Raw genomic sequence first — 15143 nt, 5'->3', positions numbered from 1 at the left:
GGTGAGAGTGCAGGACTCTTGGCAGACCCTAAAGTCCTTGAAAATAGCAGTGCACGGAGGCAGCTTCCAGGCGTCCCTTCCTCTCACAGGGACAGCCCAGGCCCTGCCAGACAGGGTGTGGCAGACCAGCAGAAGCCGCAGGCAGGCCAACATCCCCTGTCCTAGGACCAGCCCTCTTGCTTGGAGGACGGCAGGACCAGGGGGCAGTGGAGGCGGAGGCCTGGCCACCTGTCAGAGGGCTCGCCTGAGTCAGCTGGCTGTGGCAGTCTGTCACCTGCTCCTACAGTACTCGCCTCGCTCCCCTCCCCAGTCTGGCCATGTCCGGAGTTGCCCTCCAGCCTTGTGGGCAGCAGGAACATGTGGCCACCAAGAATAGCGCATTGAATGTAGACAGTAGGCTCTTTTGGACTCGTGGCCGCCCTCCCAGGCCCTCTAGGGTGAATGGACATTTGTCCCCAATTCTTTTGGGAACAGACCTTCTGTCCTGGCTACCCCTTCATCTAGGATGGTATGGCAGACCCCCACTCTGACTCGGAGGACCTGTCTTCCAGCCCTGAAGCCTCAAAATTCTTTTGATCACGTATCTACCAGTAAAAAATGTTTACACATTGAAGTTTACGTTAAATAAAAATTGCAGGAGGCTGTTGGTTTCGACTAAGCGCCCGCTCTGTCCCAACAGACCAGGCTAAAAATAAAAATGGAGTCACCCGAGCTGAAGCTCCACATCATCCAGCTGAAACTAAGCTTTCTGCCACCTTCCGAGAATCAGGAGGGAACAGCCTCGCTTCCCAAACCGGCCAGTTTCAACACAAGATAGTGAAACGCTTTGCTTCAGTGCTGCCCGAGGAAAGGGGCCTGTTGTGGCTGTCCCTTCCCACCTCATGAGGAATGCATCTGGACCCATGTCTGCTCTGTTCCTGTCAACCCTGGGCCAGCCTCCTCTGCGGGGCTTATTGGAGCACCCTTTCTGTCTTATGGAATGGGGTGTTTCTCAATTCTAGAATCGAAAGTAAAGCCAAGCGAGATCTTCAAGTTCGTTGCAATTTCACCCACTGACATAAACCACATATATTTAAATCACGTGTGTGTGGCGCCCTCCTTCGCCAGGACCTCCAGGCGCAGTGCAGGCTTGGGGTGCAGTCTGTCAGGACAGCAGCTGCTCATCCACCCCACCAAAGCGCTGGACTGAAATCCCGAAGGCAACTCCCCAGAGGCAGGCCAAGTGCAGTCTGCGCGTGCGGAGATGCTGGGGATGTTGACTGCTCCTGGCAGGTCCAGGCACCCCCAGGGAGCAGGGAGGCCGGAACCAGGCCCTTGCCCTGGTGTCCGGGGGCCAGGCCTATCTGGAGCGGGGGCCTGGGCTGCTTGCTTGTGGGACCCTTGCCTGGGGCAGTGGCTATCCCTGGTCCCCATGTGGCCTGTGTGCTTCATGTTCCCAGGTGCCCTGGCCCTGGGTACCTCTTCACACTTCTAGGACTCCACAGGACTGACGGAGCTACAGAGTGTTCCTAGCACTGACAGGGGACACTGGAACTGGAGGACACTCCATGGCCCCAGAGGGCCCATCAAGGTGGACGAGGCTGCATATTAGCACTACTTTAAGGTAGATGTAGGACCAGGGGTGAGTAGGAGGGCCACTCTGCTGCAGAATGCACCTGCATCTCAGCTGGGTGGACACAAGCCTGCAGGTGGGACATGAGCTGCCCCTGTCCCTTTGGTCTGCACTTACTGGGCATTTGGTTGGACCTGCTCCTGAATCTGGCCTGGCCTGCCTCCCCCCGTGCAAGGCCTCATATATTGTCATTAGCTTCTTTTTATTATTGTGATAAAATAATGTGCAACATAAATCTACCATCTACACCTGTGTGTGTGTGTGTGTGTGTGTTCTAGAGATTGAACTAGGGGCGCTTCTCTGCCGAGTCACATCCTAGCCCTTTATTTTTGAGTCAGGGTCTTGCTGAGTTGCTCAGGCTGGCCTCCTGCCCCAGCCTCCTGAGGGCTTGCGCCACAGCAACTGCCATCTTCACTACTTTGTCATGCATGGGTCAGGGGCGTTAAGCACACTCACAATGCATGCCCCTGTCACCACCATCCATCTCCAGAACTTTCTCAACTTCCCAGACTAAAGCTCTTTCCCCATTATACGCTGACGGCCCTCCCATTCCCAGCCTCTGGCACCTGCCATCCGACTCCCCTCTCCTCTACCTATCTTGTTTAAGTGGATTTGCACCATGTTCGTCCTTTGATGACTGCTTAGGTCACTTAGCACACGCCCCTCGAGATCTGGCCAGGCTGAAGCAGGCTTTTTAAGGCTGCAGAGTGTCACCTGGAAAGGTTGGCCACATCATGCTCAGGCATCATCCATCCATGGACACTGGGTGGCTTCCAGCTCTCAGTTACTATAACTAACACTGCTGCAAAGGTGGGCGCATGAATGTCTCTTTCGATTCTCTCAGGTGTAGACCAACAGTGGGACTGCCGGGAAACACAGTAGCTCTACGTCTAGCTAGCTGAGGACCTGCCATATTCTCTCCCATAGTGGCTGCACCGTCCCGAGTTCCCCCCAGCAGGGCTCAAGGGCTCCACTTGCCAACACCTGTTATTTTTTTGATCACAGCCACCCTAATGGGGTGAGGTGGTATCTCTGGGTGGTTTTGATTTGCGTTTCCCTGGTTTGTGATGTTGAACATACTTTCATGTGCTTATTGGCTGTTCCTATGTCTTCTTTGGGGAAATGCCTGTCTATTCAAGTTCTTTGCCCAATTTTGCATTTTTTAATTGTTGTTGAATTTTAGGAGTTCTCTGTGTATTCTGGCTGTCACTCTCATCGACACGTGATTGACAGGTACTCTCCCTGTTCTGTGAGTGGCCTTTTCTCTCTGTTGGTCGTGTCCTTGAATGCATAGAAGTTCCAAATTTCAATGCTGCTCAATTCACCTGTTTTTCATGTTGTCACTGATACCTTTGGTGTCATATCAAGTAATCATGACCAAATCCAATGTCACGAAGCTTTGTCCTGTTTCTTCTAAGAGTGTTATAGTTTGGGTTCTGTTTGGGTCTGTAATCTACTGTGAGTACATTTTAAAACATGGTGAAGGTCAGGGTCCGACTTCATTCTTCTGCTGTGGACCTCCAGATTTCCCAGCACTTTGCTGAAGATGCCATCTCAACAAAGATGGTCTTGGCACCCTTGTCAGAAGTCACTCGGCCACACGCGGGCGTGTTTATCTGGGCCCTGTTCTGTTGCGTTGGCCCTCTGGTCAGGAGAGCCCCCGCTGGCGGCTGCAGCCTTGCAGAGGTTTGGAATCAGGAGGCAGGAAGTACTTTGGCTTGGTGCTTCTTCCAAGCTTGTCTTGGCTATTATTCAGTCCCTGAAATTCCATGTGAATTTTAGGGTGGATTTTTCTGTATCTTCAAAAACTGGTGCTTTTGCCTCCTGCACATCAGTTCTAACAGGCTGGTTCTGGTTCTGGTTTTGGTTTTGGTCTGGAGTCTTTCAAGTTCTCTCTATATAAACAGAGACGATTTTACTTTTTCCTTTCCAAACTGATGTAAAGCACACCTGAGCCACGTAGTGTGTGTGTGAGCACTGTGTGTGTGGCAGGGGTGCATCTGCAGATGTGTGTGTGAGAGCCTGGCCTAGGGCCTTCCCAGGGTGAGGTGGGTCCCGCCACCTGCTGAGGGGCACGCCCCTGGGAGCACCTGCCCCAGGGGACGAGGACTTAAGCTGGAGCCGGAGCACCAGATTCCCGTAAGTGTTATTTTCATTCATGTTTGGATTTTAGTCGCCAGATCCCAACCAGAGGTCGGAGGCTTCTTCTGACTGCTCCTGAAAGATGCCCAGCTCAGGTCTCCACACACCCTGGCAGAAAATCACCAGCTCCCAGGGGAGGCTCCGCCCTGCTCTGGAATCTGGGTCGCCAGCCTGGGATGGGCCCCTCTCTTGGGCCAGCAGCCGCCCCTCCCTGCTCAGTTGGAACCTGCAGCTCATCCAGGCCAGGTGGCACAGAACGTGGAAGTCCTGACTCAGCCAGGGACCTTGGCGCCTTTCCCACAGCCTGGCCTCCCAGGAGCACCCACGTTCTGACCTTCTCCATCCCACATTTCCTCGGGGAAGGCCTGCGGGTGCTCCCCCACCACAAAGGGAGTCCGAGAGGAGGCCAGTGGGGACATGCCAGTACATAGCTGTGTCCCCACCCCACCATGGGTCACTTGCTGGGGAATGAATGTGGCCATTACGGGGCTACCGTGTGGAGCTATTGCAGAATCCAGTGCCGACTCTGGTGCCCATGGGCTCAGTCCTGGGGAGGCTGTTCCTTGGCAGGGTCCCCTGCCGCTGCTTTGAACGTGGAACGTGGTGGAGCCCAAGGAGAGCCAAGGCCCCAGCAGCGCGGGGCAGAACCCTCCAGGGGGCCCAGCAGCACACCTCTTCATGCCCCCAGGAGCCAGCAGAGGGGCATCCGGCCCCTGCCCCGCGCAGAGCCCAGCCTCAGAGCCCTCTCGCCTGTGCCCTTTACCCCCTTCCTACTTTCTAAGAAGGCTGAGCCCCAAGAGGCACTCCGTGCCCACATGTCCCCACCACGGCACCTGTCAGGGCAGCTCAGGGATCAGTGTTGACAGCTGGGCAGTGCTGCCCACGCTGGACATCCCTCAAATAACCAGGCAGCCACACCCCCTCCTGCGTCAGCCTCGCCCTGGAGCTTAGCACAGACTCCACCAGCACCCGGCAGCCACCAGGGTGAGTCACCGTGACAAACACACGCCTGTCCTCTCAATGCTCAGAGGACAGGGAAACAGAGTGCTTCTCCCACAGTGCTGCACTGGGTACGAGACAGAGATAGAGACAGAAAGAGACGGAGAGAGGGGCAGGCTGGGGAGAGCAGGCAGGGGAGGGGGCGGGAGGACGAAGAATGATCAGAATGTGTTTTCTGAGTGAGAAGATGCTTCTTCCCCCAGCCCGGAGCCTGACCGTGTGCAGGGGCACTGGGTAGGCCATCCCCCTGGGGCCTGTCCCTCCACTGGGAGGAAAGAAAGGCCCTACAGGTCCTGAGAGTGTGAGCTGTCTCCCTCCTCTCCCTGCTCTGACCTGGATGGCCCTGGGTCCTGGCCCTGGGTCTGTTCTCAAGGAAGGGCCTCACGGACACATCCCCCCACCTCAGCCCTACAAGGAGCGGCACTCAGGCCCCTGCGCCACATGAAGCATGAAGGATCCTTTTGGAATTTCTCTGTAGGCCACACAAGTTCAGCCACACTGGGTCAGTTGGGATGGAGAATGATGAGTCTATAAAGACGCAATGGCATCCTGAGCTCTATGGCCGGCTCTCAGGGTGAGCCTGGTGTGGCCACCATGTGGGTGAGCCCAGCCAGGGGTCCAGCTTCCAGAGCATCTCAGGAAGCAGCACTGGAGAGAGGGGAGTGGCTCACACACAGGGAGGTGAGCTGGGGTGGCCACCGGCCTACGGTGACTTCCAGGGAGAGCTTGCAGGGTCCACCTGCCTGCGGTGACTTCCAGCGTCTGGTTTGACCCAGGCCTGAAGAACTGCTGCAGATGGTTGTGGCTCACAAGGGTGTCTTGTTCCAGGGTCTCCCCAGGCCCCTGCATGGCCAATGGAGGGCGCTGAGGGAGGCGGGCTGCCCAGCCTCCCAGGACAGCCCCCCACACCAAGGCCTCGGGGCAGGTCCCCTGTACCTGCACCCGGGGCCCTGAGTGGAGAACATTCTATTCCTTTACTTTACCCTGGAGGACAGGGTGATGCTAGTGACAGCCAGCCCTGGCTGTGCTCCTCCTGCAGGGGAAGCAAACAGATATGTTGTCTCTCACAACACCCAGTGGGCATCACAGGAGACCAGGAGCAGTTCCCGGCGTCCATGGTGTCGTCCTGTGCTGCAGGAGGAAGCCCGCTGTCTTTGGAGAAGGCATGTTCCCTGATGCCTGAAGGGCTCTTCCTCTCCTGATGCTGTTGCTTTGCCCTGTCCTGGTGGCCCTGTCTGAGCCACAGACTCCTATCCAGCCACAGGTCAGCCACAGGCCAGGCCTGTGCTGGAGGAGGGGCTCAGGCAGACCTGGCTCCCACTGCACCCCACAGGATCTGGGCAAACAGCTCAGCCTCTGACCTCAGTGGAGAGAACAATGTAAGGTCTGGGGTTCAAGTACAGGGGCAAAGCTAATGGGGTAGTGTTAGTGTGACAGTCACTCTCAGTTCAGGAAATGGTCTTCAGGAAGTGCCACAAAAAATACAAGTGTTGGTTTAAATGTCCTCCTTAAATTCTGGCCCTATCAGAAGGGCCGGGGTCGGGGGCAGCCTGGGTGGGCACCAGGGGGACAGGGCCTGCAGCCCCAGGGGACGGCTGTGCCTCTTAGGGCCCCAGAAGCTACCACCTGCAGTCACCATGCCATCTGGCAGCCCTCCCCAGCCATCCTGTCCTTCCTGGGCCTGCCCCCAGGGTGCCTGCCGGACCCTTCACCCGACTCAGCCTCCTGCCCTCCTGCCGAGTGCTGCTGCTGCTGCTGCCCGGGGCCTACCCCTCACACAGCGAGGGTTGTTAAGGTCCTCATTTAATCCCCCTCTGACGCCCAGCTCCTTCCTGCCGCCCGCCCGCCGCCCACCTGCCTGAGCACCCTCAGTCTCCATCCCTGGCCCTCCCTTCTCCCTGCGCTGGGCAGCCTCTCAGTCCCCTTTGGCCATCAGCGGGCTCCAGCCCTTCCTGTGGTCAGGTGGCCTGTCCCACGGGGCCATCTCTGGGCACCCTCTTCTTCCCAGGGACATCAGCCCTCCTCTCTCCTGCCCTGGCCTGGCTCCCCCCACCCCAGCAGGGCTGCCTCCCTCAGGCCCGCACCCCTCCTCTCGCTTCCTCTCTGCTCTGGCCAGGGTCCTGCATCTCCAAGGAAGCCTCGGTGTCTGTCAGTCATGGGCCAGTCCTGGGAAGTGCTGGGCACAGTGGCCTCCCTTCTGCGCTGAGGACACCCACACAGTCCACCTCTGATACAGACATCCACGGGCCTCCCTCTGTCTGCATTCATCCTGGGCACCTCTCCCAAGTGCATGGCTTCAAATTCCACTTTCTGTGGCCACCCTCCTCCAGGCTCTAAAGGGGTCCCGCGGCCCAGGCCAGCCTCACCCTGTGTCCCTCACCTCTGTCTGTCCACACACCACGACCAGGAGGCCGCTGAAGCCAGATTTACAGATAGGTAGTTAGTGTAGTTAGGTAAGTCAGGTCTAATATCAAGTAAGATAGAGAAAATGGAGACCATTATCGAGAATGGAGTCCAGAAACCAGAACAGCACCTGGGGAAATTGAATATTAGTGTCCCCAAGGCCCGAACCCATCCTAAGGAACTGTTAATGAAGCAGCTCCCAGCAAACAGGGAGGTGCTGATCAGACCTCCCCAGGCCCTTCCTGCCCAGACTACTCCTCCAGTCCCCCAACTCCCACCTTTGGCCTTCCCACCTGCATTCTGTCACTGCAGGACAGAGGGAACACAGGACAGGAGTGTGGGAGGACGAAAAGACCTTAGCTATAAAAAGGGAAGACCTCCCCTTCCACGGATTCGGGTCCCCTTCTTCCTGCGGGAGAAGTCGTCTCTGCTGTCCTTTATAAAGCCGCCCACTTTCCACCTCACACTTGCCGCAGTGTGCTTCTCTGGGGTTACACTTCAGCATTGGGGAAGCAAGGTCTCACTGTCACCGTCACCGACACCAGTGCCACCTGGGGCTCCACTCACTCCTGCGGCCACCCGCCCAGGCAGCTCAGCTAACTTTCCTTTCTGTTTGTTTTGTTCTGGGTGCTGGGATGGGAGCCCAGGGCCTCTTGCAGGCTAAGCATGTGCTCTGATACTGGCCACACCCAGCCTACCTTTGTTTTTTAAATACACTTTTTAAATTTTAAGACAGTTCTGGGTTCACAGTGTAATGGGTGACCAAACAGGCTTGGATGTAAACAAACTGTATAAGAACACTGTCCCGAGGGGTAGTGCCTTGGAAAGGGAGGGTCCCGCTGAAGCCGGCCCTTCTTCAGGAAGCCTGGTTAACACACAGGTCCCTACATTTTGGATTGTAAATAACTACCTCTGGGAATCTAACTACTCGCCTCTGAATTGTGAACACCCCTGTTGAGGGAGACTTCAGGCCCAAGCAGAGATTATGGAAGGCCTGGGTGGGGGGCAGTTCTTCCCCTTATCACACTCTGTTTCTGTAAAGCCGCTTCCTAGAATGCATGGTCTTCTATCCTGTAGACTAGGCACCAGATAGCCTATAAATATGGTGAGAATTTGAAGTCTGATCTCTCCTGGGCCAACGGGGGCTGGGTGTAAAATACATTTTGAATTCTCCTGCTCTCCGAATGCCGTTTGCCTGTTCTTGACCGATCTGATTCTCGTGACAACAGAACCTCGTGAAGTCAGCTCTGAGTGTGCCCAGGTAGCCCTGCGAGGCCCCTGCCATCACCGTCTGGCCTTGGCAGGGGCACCTATTGTAAGATCAGACGAGGTGGGCAGCGACCAAAGGAGGCAGATTTAAAAAGGCTGCTGAATGCTGAACGAGATTTTATTGAGCTATCACTCCCGGGCAGAACTCGATCAGACCCACAGAGTGGACAGGAGGAGGGTCTGAGGAGAAACCGCGTGGGAGTTTGACCGGACTGGACTTTTACGGGGCTCACAGCAGTAAGGGAAGGGCTTGGGACAGGAAAAGGTGTTCTTAGAGTCCCTTGTCCCATTGGAGTTGGTCAGGGCAGTCGGCTGAACTCCAGGATTGGCCAGGGGGTCCTGCTGATTGACAGGTGTTAGTCAGGAGACCTCGCGGATTGACAGGCGTTTCCGCCGGCCCCTGATTGATGTTCCTTTCCCCCGCGGGCTGCTTTCTTCTAGGTGGCCACCACGGACCTGACACCTATGACCATCAATAGGCCGCACTGGTACGCAGGGGTTGCTGTTCATCCCTCCGGGCTGGCAGAGCAGACTCCACGCATGTGTGCTGGCCTGCATGTATGCATGCACGTATCGATGTTACGTGTACCATGTGTGTCTTCAAGAGACAAAAGCGAGTTCCTGTGGTGTCTCTTGTCTCTGGCCTAAAGGCCTCGTGAAGGGCCTTTAGGTGGGTCATGCTCGCTCCTTTGTGGCTGAGTTGCCTTCAGTAATGAGCCTCAGATCTGGGTCTGCTCAGACCCTGCCCACTCCCTGCCCACGTCCTGTTCAGACCCTGCCCACTCCCTGCCCACGCCCTGCTCAGACCCTGCCCACCCCCTGCTCAGACCCTGTCCGTGCCCTGCCCACGCCCTGCTCAGATCCTGCCCACGCCCTGCCCATGCTCTGCTCAGACCCTGCCCACGCCCTGCCCACACCTGGCCCACGGCCTGCTCACAGCCTCCTGGGCTTTGGAACAGGCCTGCAGCACAGTCTTAAGGACACTTCCCAGTCTGAATTCCCTGGGGTGAGCTGGCTCTGGGTGCTGCTGGGGCAGCACTGACTCCTGCCCTCCTGCTCCACTCCCTTCCTCCCTGCTAGCCTGGAGCTCCTGGGTGGCTCTGCGGCACACCTCTGCACAGTCTCTTTTCTGGAAGCCTCTCTGGACCACCTCCTCCCTTCACTGGGGTCTCACGCTCGTCACTTCCTTGCAGAGGGTACCTGCCTTTGTACCTTCAAAGAGGCAGGGACCCCAGATGCTGCCCCTGCTCTCTCCATCCCATGGCCTGCTCCACAGACCTCAGCCTCCTCGTTCCTGTGTTTATTTTTCTTTTAATCAATTAATAAGCTGTTTTCCCCACAGGGTGCTAGGAGCCGACTTGTTCTGAAAACTGGTGCATACAGGGACAGATGCAAGTTTTTGTCCTGGCGGAGTTGGAGGGGGACGTTCCCCATGAAAGGCCAGATGGCAAAGGAAGGGTTAGAAGGCAGTCAGAGTCCTGAGTTTGTGACTAGCAATGAAGTCTGGCTGTGGCGAGGTGCTGGGTGAGGAGGTGACGGGGATATGGGACATTCAGCACATCAGGGCCCAGTCGACCCAGTGGCAAGCAGAGGAGCAACTGGACACTGCCCCTGGGGTGGGACACAGTGGAAGGCCCATCCCTGCCCAGAGCAACCTTTGAGACCAAGGCTGTGGGTCTACCCCCTGGTGTGCAGGGCACAGGGGACAGGAATGCCGGGCACCCCACCACATCCAGGCCAATTGGGCCTCCCCTCCTCGCTCCAGTCTCAATGGCCCAGAATTTACTCGCCATGTTTCATGTCAGTAGCTAAGGCACTCAACATCTCCTGGCATTTTCATGTCCCCTGGCATCCCCAGTCCTCTGGCAAGGTGGAACGTACCAACCGGACCTTGAAGAACATTCTCACTAAACTATCCCTTGATTACATTTAGATTGGACTAAATCCTTCCTTGGGCTCTTCTAGGTCTCAAGCCTTCCCAAGGAAGCCACTCCACATCTCCCCTCTGAGCTCCTATATGGACCCTCCTCCCTGCTCAGCTCAGCCCCTCTGATTCTCCGCTGCCCCTTGCTCCTCATCTTTTCTGGCCCCTTCTTGCACACATGAGGAACCTTCTTTGGCAACACAGTGATGCTGTTCTGGCCAAGCCTAGTTCTGCCTCTTCCTTTCCCACTCGGTCTCTGGCGCCCTGGTACCTTTAACCCCCCAACAGGCACCTCCCCTTAACTCTCTGCAAAGTGGACTGGACCCTATCGGTCATTCTTACCACTCCCTTGGCGGCCCACCTTGAGGGCCTCCCATATTGGGTTCATAACTCCCACTTAAAACGGTTTCTCCCCCTTTTATACAGAGACACCCACAGGCCCTCTCAAGCTGCCTTTCTCCAAGGCCGGAACCCGCCCCCCCCCCTTCCTTCGGTCTCTGAGGACCACGGGACACTGCAGAACCGTGAGGACCACCCTTCCCTTTTCATTTTTGCCCTCCTCCCTCCTTCTGCACTCACCAGGAGTTACCAGTCCAATTTCTAGGGACTCACAGCAACTTGCTCAAACCATAGTAACCACCCAGTCCCAGCTCGATTCTTCAGCCGCTGTGGTTCTGCAGAATCCAAGGGGCCTTGATCTTTTCATGGCCAAAAGAGGCGGACTTTGTCCCTACAGGAGGAATGCTGTTTGGTGTCAATCAATCTGTAGAGCAAAGGACAGATAAACAACTCCAACAGGACCTTGAAGGTCGGAAACAACAGCTCTCCTCTGCTGAAGGTGGGCGCCAAGTCACCCCTTCTCCAGCGGGCACTTCCTCTCCTGACCCCTCTCCTTGTCACAGGCCTTCTGTTAATGCTTGTCCCCTGCATCATTAGATTGGCTCAAGACCAGGTCCAAATAATCTCTAACAAAACTGTAAACCAGCTTTTGTTACGGGAATACCAATCCCTCACCAAAAATTGGGGCACCTGGGTGTCGTGTTCCTCACGACTAAGACACTCAGGGTCACTCCAGGGGACCTGGGCTACACAAAATAATCACACAAGAGACAGAGAGACCTTTATATTTGGGGTCCTGCAATGGCTTCTCTGACCTTAAGGGTCCCCAGAAAGAGCGAGTGAGTGTGTGCTGACCCCTTTTATTGAGGAGAAGCCATTCCAATGAGGCCAGGGGTCAGGTTTCAGGGGGCTGAGTCTAGCTTCATGATGTCCACTGTCAGCAGGTTGACTGACATCTAGGAAGGCCACACCCAAAGGCAGAGCAAGAGAAGGGGACACACAAAGGGAGTTTCCATGGAACCGTTCTATCCCAAACAGGGCAAGGGGTGGTATTACAAAGGGACAGGTGAGCGTAGTTCAACCCCATGGGTGACTTGCCTACATCTGAAGACACGTCCCCAACTTCCTGAACTAGGACAATGCCCAAGTCACTACGAAACGTAGTGATTGGTCAGAGCCTCTAGCTTCAGGATGGAAGGCGTGGGTCATTCAGAGTGGCTGCCCACACCTGGGACAGCATTCCACCACCACTCGACCTCCATCATGATTCCAGTGACATCCTGCGCCCCTAATGAGGGATTCAAACACCCCTTCCCAGCAGGAAGCAGTTATAGAAGATTGACCTCTGTCCCTGTTCCCTAAGGGGCCCAATAAAAACAAAAAAGGGGGTCCTTGCTTAGCATCTGGGTGGCCATCTTAAGTGACACCTGCCATTTTAAGGAAAAGGTTTCGCTTTCCCTCCCAAGGGTCACCTGCATTAGGACACCCCCCCCCTCTAACTCCTGAGCCTCCCCATAAAGTCCCAGGACTCAAGCTGCTTTGCCCCTGTCTCCCACAGAGAGGTGGCCTTTGTCTGTCAGCTCTGACAAGTAAACTCTGTGTCTGTCTCTGCCTGTTCCGCCTTCACTCCTCACCTACTCCCGTTTCTGCTCCCCTTCACCGAGTCGCCCGACGCCCTCTCCCTCACCCTGCTGAAGGGTGGAAGGAGGAACTGACTTCTCAGTGAACCAGGGCTGGAGGGTGCTCGGGGCGAGGGGTGTAGAGTGGGCCTTCGGCTCGGCCAGTGGTGACGTGGCGCAGGTGAGGGGTGAGGGGTGCCGTGTGCTTGTGAGCTGCTGCTCCCCCGTCAGGCACGTGGGCGATTTTCTAATGAAGTTAAAAATCAGGACATCAGCTGTTTTGTGGTTTGTGCCGGCTGGGCTGGCCTTGAACTCTGGCTCAAGGGGTCCTCCTGCCTTAGCCTCCTGAGTGGCTCGGACCACAGGAGCACACCACCGAGCCCGGCTCACATCAAGCGTTAAAAGGCAAAGTTACACCCCGTGCAGTTACGCAGGTGGTAGTGGCCCTTCCACAGCTTCTAGAACCAGGCGGCCCTCAGGACCAGGAGAGTTCAGAGTTCTGGAAGCATTCCTGGACCCACCAGGGGCTTCTGGGCCTGACTGGAAGTGTGGGCCACCTGTGACTGGCTGCTGGGGTTGGGTGCCCGTGGCAGAGCTCGCCCTACCTGGCTGCCCGGGGTCTGTTGAGCCAGGCCACAGTTCTGACAAAGTGCCCGAGTACAGAGGCCTTCTTGGGCCAAATTTAGTCTGGCATGGACACAGTTGATAGTGGACCATTTGCAAACTATCGCCATTGTTCTGGTGAAGTGGCACCCCCTTTCTCCACAGAAAAGTCTTAACTGGGCCTCTCCAGAAATCTCCACCGTGGCTGATTTTAGGACTGTCAGCAAAAGAGTTCAAGTAGATAGACTTCCTATTTTCATGTCGCCCTGTTTACTTGGCCACTGGCCTGGGAGATACCAGCACTCCAGGTGCTGGACACCCCTTACTAGCTTTTCGCAAACAGGTATCCAGTATAGTAGTTTGTAGAACTGTGCAAACAAGGCTCTGGCCTTGAGCTGGGCTTCACAGAGATGTCTACATTTCTAAGATGAGTTACAATTGGGCTCCATGGTAACAGCTGGCAGGGGAGGAAAGAGAGGGGAGAAGCAGCTCTTCCCTTCTCAGGTGTGGTCCTTGAAGGGTTAACTTGCCCAGAACAGTGAGAGAAAAAGCTGATTTATGTGAACTTCTGCAGACTGTGAGCTTCTGAGCCCCTCCCCTTACACGCTGGGTATAAAACTCTGAAACTCCCTGAACTCGGGGTTCAGGGGGTTAATTGATTACAGCAAAAGCTGTGCCCTCTGGACCTGGCTGCAGCCAAATAAAACTGTCTCCTGCTGTCTTGGGTGCCCTGCCTGTCTGTCCCTTCGACACTAGGAAGGTGGTATTTTTCTTTCTTTGGGTCACAAAGGACTTCTGTAACCCCAGAGAAGACTCGACGTAATCTGACTCAAACCCCAGGAGGACTTCAAAGCAGGCAGCTCTCGTAGCTGGGACGGCCTGAGAACATGCGTGGGGCTCTCCGTCCTTCCCATAGACGTTTGGAATGTATTTCAGGGCAAGCGTTCAAAAAGCTGAGAGGGGCACAAGAATCTCCCACTCTCAATTGGAGATCCTGGCTTCAACATCTGCAGCTTGGAGACTTTTTTTTAGCTGTAGTTGGACATAACACCTTTATTTTGTTTATTTGTTTGTTGTAATGTGGTGCTGAGTGTTGAACCCAGGGCCTCACACGTGCTAGGCGAGCGCTCTACCTGAGGCTTGGAGACTTTTAATCAAGACTTAGGTGGCCAAGAATGCAGCATCCCTGGGCTACCTGATTCCTACACTAAGCTTAATAAATAAAGTGCTGAGAAGAAGGAGCACCCTGGGGACATTCCTGGGCTACGCCCGACCAGTTACGGTCAGTTAACCTGTCTGCTTAGGCCGGTCTCCCCCTGGGCTGTGCACTGAGGTGGGGACTTGATGTCCCTGCTGGAGGGTGGGATGGAGGTGGGGTGGCCAGGGATTGGCAGAGCCCAAGATGGAGAATCCTCAGCACCCTCGTGGATAGGCTTTGGCTGTGTCCTGGCCACCCCTGGGGGAGCAGGGCATCCTCATGAACGTGGGGGCTCAGCCTGGCCTGGCATTAACCTTTGCCTCGGTCCTGCAGGGCAATGCCACACATGTGTTCCTGGGGTCACAACCCACAGAGGGAGGGTTGGGCCATGGCATGAGGGCGTGTGGGGCAGAGCTGCCAGCTGTGGGTGCTGGCGTCAGCAAGCTGCCTGCGCAGAGACCTGCAGGGCTCCGGACGGAATGTTCTCACCGCAGCTGAGAGTCCCCGGTGCGGCTGCCCCTGGGCTGCCTTCTTGTTTGTTTATTTGTTTAAGCTCTTCTTGTTTGAGTTGCAGAAATGACACTGGGGAAACGTACTCTGTGGATGCCTGGCCACATCCTAGGTAGTTCTGTGGGGCTGCTCACCCAGACAGCTGTGTCCCGTGAGACCAGCGTGACCCAGAGGGAACAGCTGTGTCCCGTGTGACCAGCGTCACCTTGGCTTCACGTACGGGCCGCCCCCTCCCATGTGCCTATTGGTGCATTGTTCACCGTTTTTGGTTTTGTTTCATTTTTACATGACTTTGTTAAGGTAGAATTTATATGCCCCAAATTCACCTGTTTCAGGTGTACAACTCAGTGATTTTTGTAAATTTACTGAGTCCCACAGCCACCTCCTAATGTGGAAAACTGGCATCCTTCCAGAAAGATCCCTCATGTCCTCTGCCATCAATCCCAGCTCCTGCCCGAGCCCCTGGCTACCACTGACGAGTTTCTGTCTCTGTCGATTTGCCCATTCTGAATATTTCAAGGGGAG

General features: G+C 55.8%; 1 long non-coding RNA gene across 1 annotated transcript; it reads right to left on the bottom strand.

The window, feature by feature from the left end:
* Positions 1–8525: 8525 nt before the first annotated feature.
* On the bottom strand, positions 8526–11634 carry LOC107136524. Its single transcript, XR_007347838.1, has 2 exons — positions 10929–11634; positions 8526–8977 (listed from the first exon to the last, which is right to left on the bottom strand). It is a non-coding gene; the product is annotated as an uncharacterized LOC107136524 (long non-coding RNA).
* Between the last annotated feature and the right edge of the window lie 3509 nt (positions 11635–15143).

The sequence above is a fragment of the Marmota marmota genome, unplaced genomic scaffold (assembly GCF_001458135.2).
Source record: "Marmota marmota marmota unplaced genomic scaffold, marMar, whole genome shotgun sequence".
Taxonomy (NCBI): Eukaryota; Metazoa; Chordata; class Mammalia; order Rodentia; family Sciuridae; genus Marmota; species Marmota marmota.
This window is presented reverse-complemented; position numbering and strand designations above follow the sequence as displayed.